Source organism: Asterias rubens, chromosome 9 (genome assembly GCF_902459465.1).
Source record: "Asterias rubens chromosome 9, eAstRub1.3, whole genome shotgun sequence".
Taxonomy (NCBI): Eukaryota; Metazoa; Echinodermata; class Asteroidea; order Forcipulatida; family Asteriidae; genus Asterias; species Asterias rubens.
The window spans coordinates 6,386,796-6,394,399 of record NC_047070.1 but is presented as its reverse complement, the minus strand read 5'-3'; the positions used below and the strand labels follow the sequence as shown (position 1 = coordinate 6,394,399).

The 7,604-nt window shown below is 40.7% G+C and overlaps 1 long non-coding RNA gene across 1 annotated transcript; it reads right to left on the bottom strand.

The window, feature by feature from the left end:
* Window positions 1-443: 443 nt before the first annotated feature.
* LOC117295073 lies at window positions 444-2,121 on the bottom strand. Its single transcript, XR_004519626.1, has 3 exons — window positions 1,802-2,121; window positions 1,042-1,241; window positions 444-483 (listed from the first exon to the last, which is right to left on the bottom strand). It is a non-coding gene; the product is annotated as an uncharacterized LOC117295073 (long non-coding RNA).
* Window positions 2,122-7,604: the final 5,483 nt, after the last annotated feature.

Here is a 7,604-nt window from a genome sequence, read left to right as displayed (position 1 = left end):
ATCTCAAATAATACAATAAATATGATTGTATAAACAATTGGCCATGTACTTCAAATTAAACTTAATCATATGTCGTTGTGATGAAAACAAACTCTGCTCACATCACATTCAATGATTTGTTGACATAAGTAATGTGCAAAAAAAAAATTAATAATAAGTTTAATTATTGACATGTGTTAATTTAGGAATAAGAATCTACTTGTTGACAACGGGAAATATTGCCATTTGTTAAACCTGTTTTGCATAAATCATGTGTAAATGAAAGTTGAAACTATCTGGAAATATACCCCTGATTTTACAAACACAGTAACCAGGTAGTGTTACTCTATTTCCAGTACCATTCTGACATGACAAATGTTGTCTGTGAAGGCTGGCTGGGTGGCAAAGTCATTTGTTGTGTACATCATGCTGCCCTGGTGTACATGTCATTCCTGTGATGTCGTGCCAACTCTAATGGTGGTCCAGAACAAGGTGCCTCAAGATCTTTTCAAATATAAACACAAAAATTTTTGAAACAATTAACAAAATAAAAATTGGTTATTTGTACATGTATATGGAATATAAAACCCATGCACTTGATGTTGATTCATTAAAGTGACATTTTAGCAAATACTACCTCCCTGCAGCCGATTTCACGAAACTTTACGCAACTGCGTGAGTCCACTTGCGCAATTTTAATGGCGCAAGTTGCTCCATAAACGTTGCACAAGTGGACTTACGCAGTTGCGTAAAGTTTCGTGAAATCGGCTGCTGGTCAAAGACATGATGTTATTAGGATGTGGCTGTTCAGTGTGAAGTATTTTGGTAATGCAACGTTGGCGAAGGAGGCTGTTTACAAGTAACTACAATGAATGAAAGCTTAAATTTGTGTTTCCTTATTAAATGTTTGTTTACACATTTACTTTGTTTCCTTTTTTTTTTGGGGGGGGGGGGGACACAGATCAAAATATCATGTAACAAAACTGGACTGCTTTGACAGTACATGTGTATATTGTTATACATGCACATGCCATTGACAGTATGAAATAATCAGTCTCTTACTGCCAAGTTTGAGAAGCATTCATCCGGCCTTTGTTTGCAGCATGACCTGTCCTGTTGTGTTGGCATCTCCCTACAGTTGGTACAAACCCACCAGCTTGGCAAGAGCTTTGCGGAGGTGGATGATGTGGACTTGGAGGTGCTGGGTTTGACGAGGTCTCCAAGATGTTTACGCCAAGTCCTGGCATCTGCTCACATAGTACCTTCAACAAGAAATTGAAAACCATTGATATAACTTATTATATTAGTTCTCGAAATTTTATTTTTTATTGTTTGAAAGGTCACACTTCTTTGAAAGAATTCGGGTTGACTTGGGTACGAGTCGACTTGGGTACAATATTTTGGGTAAACTGTTAAAAATATACAAAAAACATTTCATAAATCTGTACTATTTTTAAAATGTACTTCTACAATTTTTACAAAAGCCCTCCCCTTCCCAGCCAGATAAACGACTCTTTTAATTGTAGCATCAAAGTAAATTAGGGTAAATTATGCCAAGTCATTAGTACGCTGGGCACTCGATTCAAATCCCCACCCCCATCTATGCACCGAGTGAATAGATCTACAAAATTATATGTAAACTAGTCATAGTACATGTACATTATGTACTCTCACAACTCAGTGCTGCGGCTGTCTCATGGCTGTAAATTTACGTGTCATGTCCACAATAATAACTAACAATAACATTGCATTGGGTATAAACAATCACGGTCCGTTCTCTCTCTCTCGTCGGCTAGTCCATGTCCCACTACATTATTCTTACCCTGATTGGCGAGGTGTCCTTTCCATCTTTTTGGACGTGTCTTCAATCATCTCTTTGCGTAGAGCAATGAGCTGAATCTGTGTTTTTCGGCGATCCATTTTGACAGCAAAATGGTGTGTTTACATTTCACACAACGTCGTATGGTAGAGAACGGTATATTACCTCGTGTTCTTCTGGTAGGTTTACCAGGCCATTGGCTACGGCGCCAGCCTAACTGCTGTGCATCGCGCATAAACGGACGATCGTTTTGACGGCTTGAAAAACGTATATATTTCGCGGGCCATGTTTCGGGGTCAGAGGTCAGTGTTTGTTTTTTTTAATTACCATTCACTAATTACAACACATTAAATGTGTTTTATTGCAAGAACAACTCTTAATAAGTATAAGGAACACCCTCAAACGTGAAATTTTGTGAAATCTGAAGGCAACGTGTTCCTTTAAGGGCTCAATTGGTCATCGAGGTAGCAAGAAAATAATATGAAAGACTTTCAGATGCCTGTGGTCTATCTCAGATTCAGATAGTCTAGATTGGAATATTGTTGAATAAAATAATAATGTGTGGGTTTTGAGCAATGAGTCGGGTGATCTTGCGAATGGTGATACGTAAAAAGGTGAAGGTCTCAGCTTAATACACAAGAAGACAATCAGAGCATACTGATCGAAACTTCGAGTTGAAACCAACGGTTCTTTTCAGAACCACCCAAACTCATTCAGAGATTAAGGTTACATGGTGTTCCGCAAATCTTTTATGATGGTATAGGTCTCGTACTTCAAACTTAGTCCTACATACATTGCAGGACAAACATACTGAATGTTAAAACGTCATTGAGCGTCAATGAGTGACGGATGATCGCTTTATAAGAAGCCACCACTATGGGTGCGTTCGTTTAGCTTCCCTGGGTCGACCCCGTCGTGTGGCATTTTTTTCTCAGGACAAACGTGTGCAGATAATTACCCACGTTCGTCCTGGAAAAAAACCCTGCCACACACCGGAGTCGACCCAGGGGAGCTAAACGAACGCACCCCATAATTTCTACCGTTTGGGAATCGGAGGTTTCAACATTTTACACGGGGTTAGAACGGAAACCAATGTGACTGTTGCCATAATATGAGGCCCTTTTCGAAACCACGGCCTCGGCTCCAGATTCAGCTCAGGGTAACTTGGACCCACGATTGACCATTGCGTGTGCTTTACGTACGTGCTCATCCAGGGCTTCAGACGAGAGAACAGAGCCTGAAGCCGAACCCAAAGCCGAAGCCGTGGTTTCGAAAAGGGCCTTAGTGTATACACTCAAACGTGGATGAAGGATGTAGACGTATAGCATTGGCTCAGAGTAAAAACAATCAATATCTTTCAATCGATATCTACGTATGGATTTCATCTTGTGCATCAATAAATATGCAACTGCTCCTTAACACATCTAGTTCGATGAAGCAGTGAAGCTTGACCTAACACGGTATAAAGTGAATGTGATTTATTTTTGGAAATACAGTACAGGAGCTAGACCAACAATACCGCTCTCGCAACTTTAAAGGCACTGGACACCTTTGGTAAAGGTAATATTGTCAAAGACCAGTCTTCTCACTTGGTTTATCCCAACATATGCATACAATAACAAACCTGTGAACATTTGAACTCAATTGGTCGTTGTGGTTGCGAGAGAATAATGGAAGAAAAAACACCCGTGTCACACAGGCTATATGATTTCAGATGCTTGAATTCGAGTCCTCAAATATTTCAGTGAGAAATAATTTCTTTCTCAAAAACTACGATACTTCAGAGGGAGCCGTTTTTTATAATGTTGTATACTATCAACAGCTCTCCGTTGCTCGCAAGTAAGTCTATATACTAACAATTACTTTGAGTAATTACCAGTAGTGTCCCGTGCCTTTAAACAAAACGACCGCATTTGGATCAGGAGCCGTGCCTCCTTGTCAATCGTTTCCTGTTATTACAAGAAATCCAGGCGCTCATGCCAATGTTGTCCTAGACTTGATTCAAGTCCCGTTCTCGTGCGAGAGGTTCCTATTAAGCCAACTACTATAGCAAACGAAAAATTGGGGGATGCCGGCCGCGCAAAAGTTTTCTGACGTAAAAGCGATCGGACTGGAAATGGGATGGGACTCTCACGGGATGGGGATTTGAGTCAAGTCTACTGGTGTCCTGACCGAAGAGCTTGCCTCAAAGTCCACCGAGAGATCTGTCCGCCCGACTGGGAAACCCCAGTGTTTACCTCCGCGGATAAAGACGTTGAAGGGGAAAGCTTGGGTATACTGACGGATGGTTTTAAGATCTCACCACGAGACGTTTCTCATCAACGATGGACGGGTTTCAGAAGTTCTGACGTACGTATGTGGTTGGTGCGTAGTAGCCTGAACATCTGACGTCACACTTCGAGGCCCGTGAAATACCAGCCACATCGAATGTTTGGATCCGTAAAAATGTATTTTTGAACTCGTTTTCATTTTTAATACACGGAGATTCGCCGTCAATCCACGCGTACATCATTACATTAAAATTATGCACACGACGCTGCATGTGCACGCAGACAGTCGAAACAGCAATCTGACACTACATCACCTCGGACCAATCATGGAAAGCACACGTGATTTGGAAAGCATACGTGATTTGGAAAGCATACATGATTTGGAAAGCATACGTGATTTGGAAACATACGTGATTTGGAAAGCATACGTGATTTGGAAAGCATACGTCACAGCAAGTTTACACAATGAAATTGTTGTATTCAATGAAATCAGTGAGCCAGTACGACCACTGGCCCGTCTTTGTGACCAGTTTACTCGGTGCACACAGCAGCTAACGGAGAGTGCCCCTCGAATGCTGACACTCAGTTTCACCTCGTTCACTTTTTGGTGTCAATTCTTTTCATTTAATTTCATGTCATTTTATAAACATCAATTTACAGATAATAGATGGTCCGTTTGGAATGTTCCTTCCCTGCAGTTCATGCTTTGTATTCGCACCAAACGAGGGTGTTGTAGTAGTTTTGAAAATCCATCGGAGTCAGGGTTGCGTCAATAATTTAATAGATTGGACCTTGATTATCATTACCGTCATTTCCAGCATCGAGCCATTTGGGAACAGACTTAACCTTGTGCGGTGATTTTTAACACGATGACGGGTAATCAATACTGGTTTACCATGGTTTCAGTCATTAAACTTGCATGATACAATGGTTGACTAAACATTACCGAGTGTATGTTTTTAATTAATTGTCGGTGGGTATACAACGCCAATTTTTATAAATAAAAAATCTGATCGATTTCAAGCGCCCCTACTTCACCTAGCTATTAACAGAATTCCCATTAACTTGTACCATCGTTAGTTTTTTTCTTACAAAAAGACAACACAAATTTAATAACTGATGAGCTCTGCCGAAGTTCTCATAGGATTTGTACAGCATTTCTCTAAGCCGAGGGGTAAATAGCCACGACTTGGTGAAATGAACCACGTGGTTTCCAGATGGATTCTTCTGATTACTTGTACAATGGGTGCGTTCGTTTATCTTCCCTGGGTCGACCCGGTCTGCCCCGGTACGTTCGAATAGCTTTGACTGGCTCACCTGGGTCAGCCACATAGAGTTATATATAACTCTATGGTCAGCCCCCAGTGTGTCCTGCTTGTGGAATGGGTCACTTGGTGGTGACCTGAGGTGCATGCCGTCACCACGAGAGGGCGAGTGTGATCGTTCGATTAGCTCTTGTCGGGGGCTCACCCGAGTGAGCATGCGGGGTCGACCCAGGGAAGCTTATCGAAGGCACCCAATGACTGTGAGCAGTCAGCCAGAAATGTTTGAATCCAGTGAAGAAATAACTGTCATATGACGTAACAGCGTTTCGGTTTACAACATCCGGGTCACAATTGACCCGGATGATGATCTCCAGGTCCCAGAGGGCCTGCCCTATTTCTGAGTCACGCTGACCTCAGGATTTGGGCTCGTCAGACGGATCAGTTTGAAACAGTTTTGGGTCAAGTCGTCACATATTGCGGGTCATACTGTAACCAATGTTTTAATAAATAAATACTAAATAAATGACAAAAACGGTAACACACGATAAATGACTGAAGACAATCAGAGCATCTGATCGAAACGTTGAGTTTACCAACATTACTCAAAAGAGATATTCACATGGTGTTACCACAACTGTCCTTTTAGCATATAAAGGAGAGGGTAGGGGGGATGTTTAATTTCCCCTGCCTTGTTAAAGAGCCATCTTCTTTATAAATTATTGTTATGTCTTTGTACTGTTTTCATATGGAAATAAATGCGAGTTTGAATTGAATGGTGCATTATTCTCGGTGTATGGCCTGACTATTTCTGGTTACATCTCGTCTAAATGGTTGGCTATGATATGACGTCTGACACACGCCTACCATAAAGCTTCTGCCTGTCGAATAATCTTACGCAAAAACGGGCTCCATTTTCTCAGCAAGTAGTGCCGTCTGTCCGTCACTTGAGACTGGTGTCGGAAGAAGACTCAAATCAACAACATACGCAAGAAAGGAACGGACTCGCTTTTATCACAACTTGTATATAAAATAACAAACCTGTGAAAATTTAGGTTCAATCTGTCATCGGAGTCGGGAGAAAATAACGGGAAAACCCATTCTTGTTTCCGCGCGTTTCGCCGTGTCATGACATGTGTTTAAAATAAATCCGTAATTCTCGCTAACGAGAATTTATATTGTTTTAATGTTTTCTCAAAAAGTAAAGCATTTCATGGAACAATATTTCAAGAGAAGTCTTTCACCATTACCCTGTAAATTATTTGTAAATCTGTACCGAAAGTGTATAAAGGCTTTAACCTATTTAAATGACTACCACATGTAAGATAGAGACAGGTATGGCTTCAGTTACAGTGAAGCGTGGCCTAACCGTGTTTTAATGTAAACGTGATGATTGAGGAAGTTTGTGCGAGACACGATTTGAAACTCGTTAAAAGATTATCAGATTGTCTCCTGATATAGCTTAGTCTTTCAAATCGAGTACAAAAATAGTCTTCATCCTCAAAGGGGAAGATTGTTTGGCAATGTCGTTACAATTACTTCGATGGTAAGATCGTTTTACGGCGTTATAAATAGCTTACAAAACACCAGAGGGAAATCATGCTTGGACAAAAAATAGCTAACCATAATACTTTATCATGCTTGGACAAAAATAGCTAACCATAATACTTTATCATGCTTGGACAAAAATAGCTAACCATAATACTTTCACTTTTACCATTGGGTGCATGTTATATGCATACGCCATATGCATGTACCGAAAGTGTATAATGGCTTTAACCTATTTAAATGACTAACACGTGTAAGCTAGAGACAGGTATGGCTTAAAATAAGTTACTGTGTCATGGCGTGCGTGTATCTATAAACTGTACGCTCAAAATGTTCACTACTGCCGACAAGGAAATCATCAGGAATGCTTCAGACATGACATCAAAAAATACGGATAAAATTTGCGCCATGGCGTGCGTATCTACTCATTACATCCAAAACGTTCACTACGTGTGGCGATGTCAATGGCATTTTGTTCTAACGAAAACTTTGACCAATGGGAATAGTCTTTGAAGAATGTTTCCACGCTCTTAAAAAACTTCACGTGTCAGAATTTACCAATTTCTGGGTCAGACTGGACATAAACATAGTGAACGCAAGAATTTGAATTTCAACTAAGATTATGCATCAGTTTGACCCCTTTCAGCAGAGTGTGGGTTCGAATCCCCAGCCGTGACACTTGTGTCCTTAAGCACTACACTTCACCATTGCTTCATCCTTTGGATG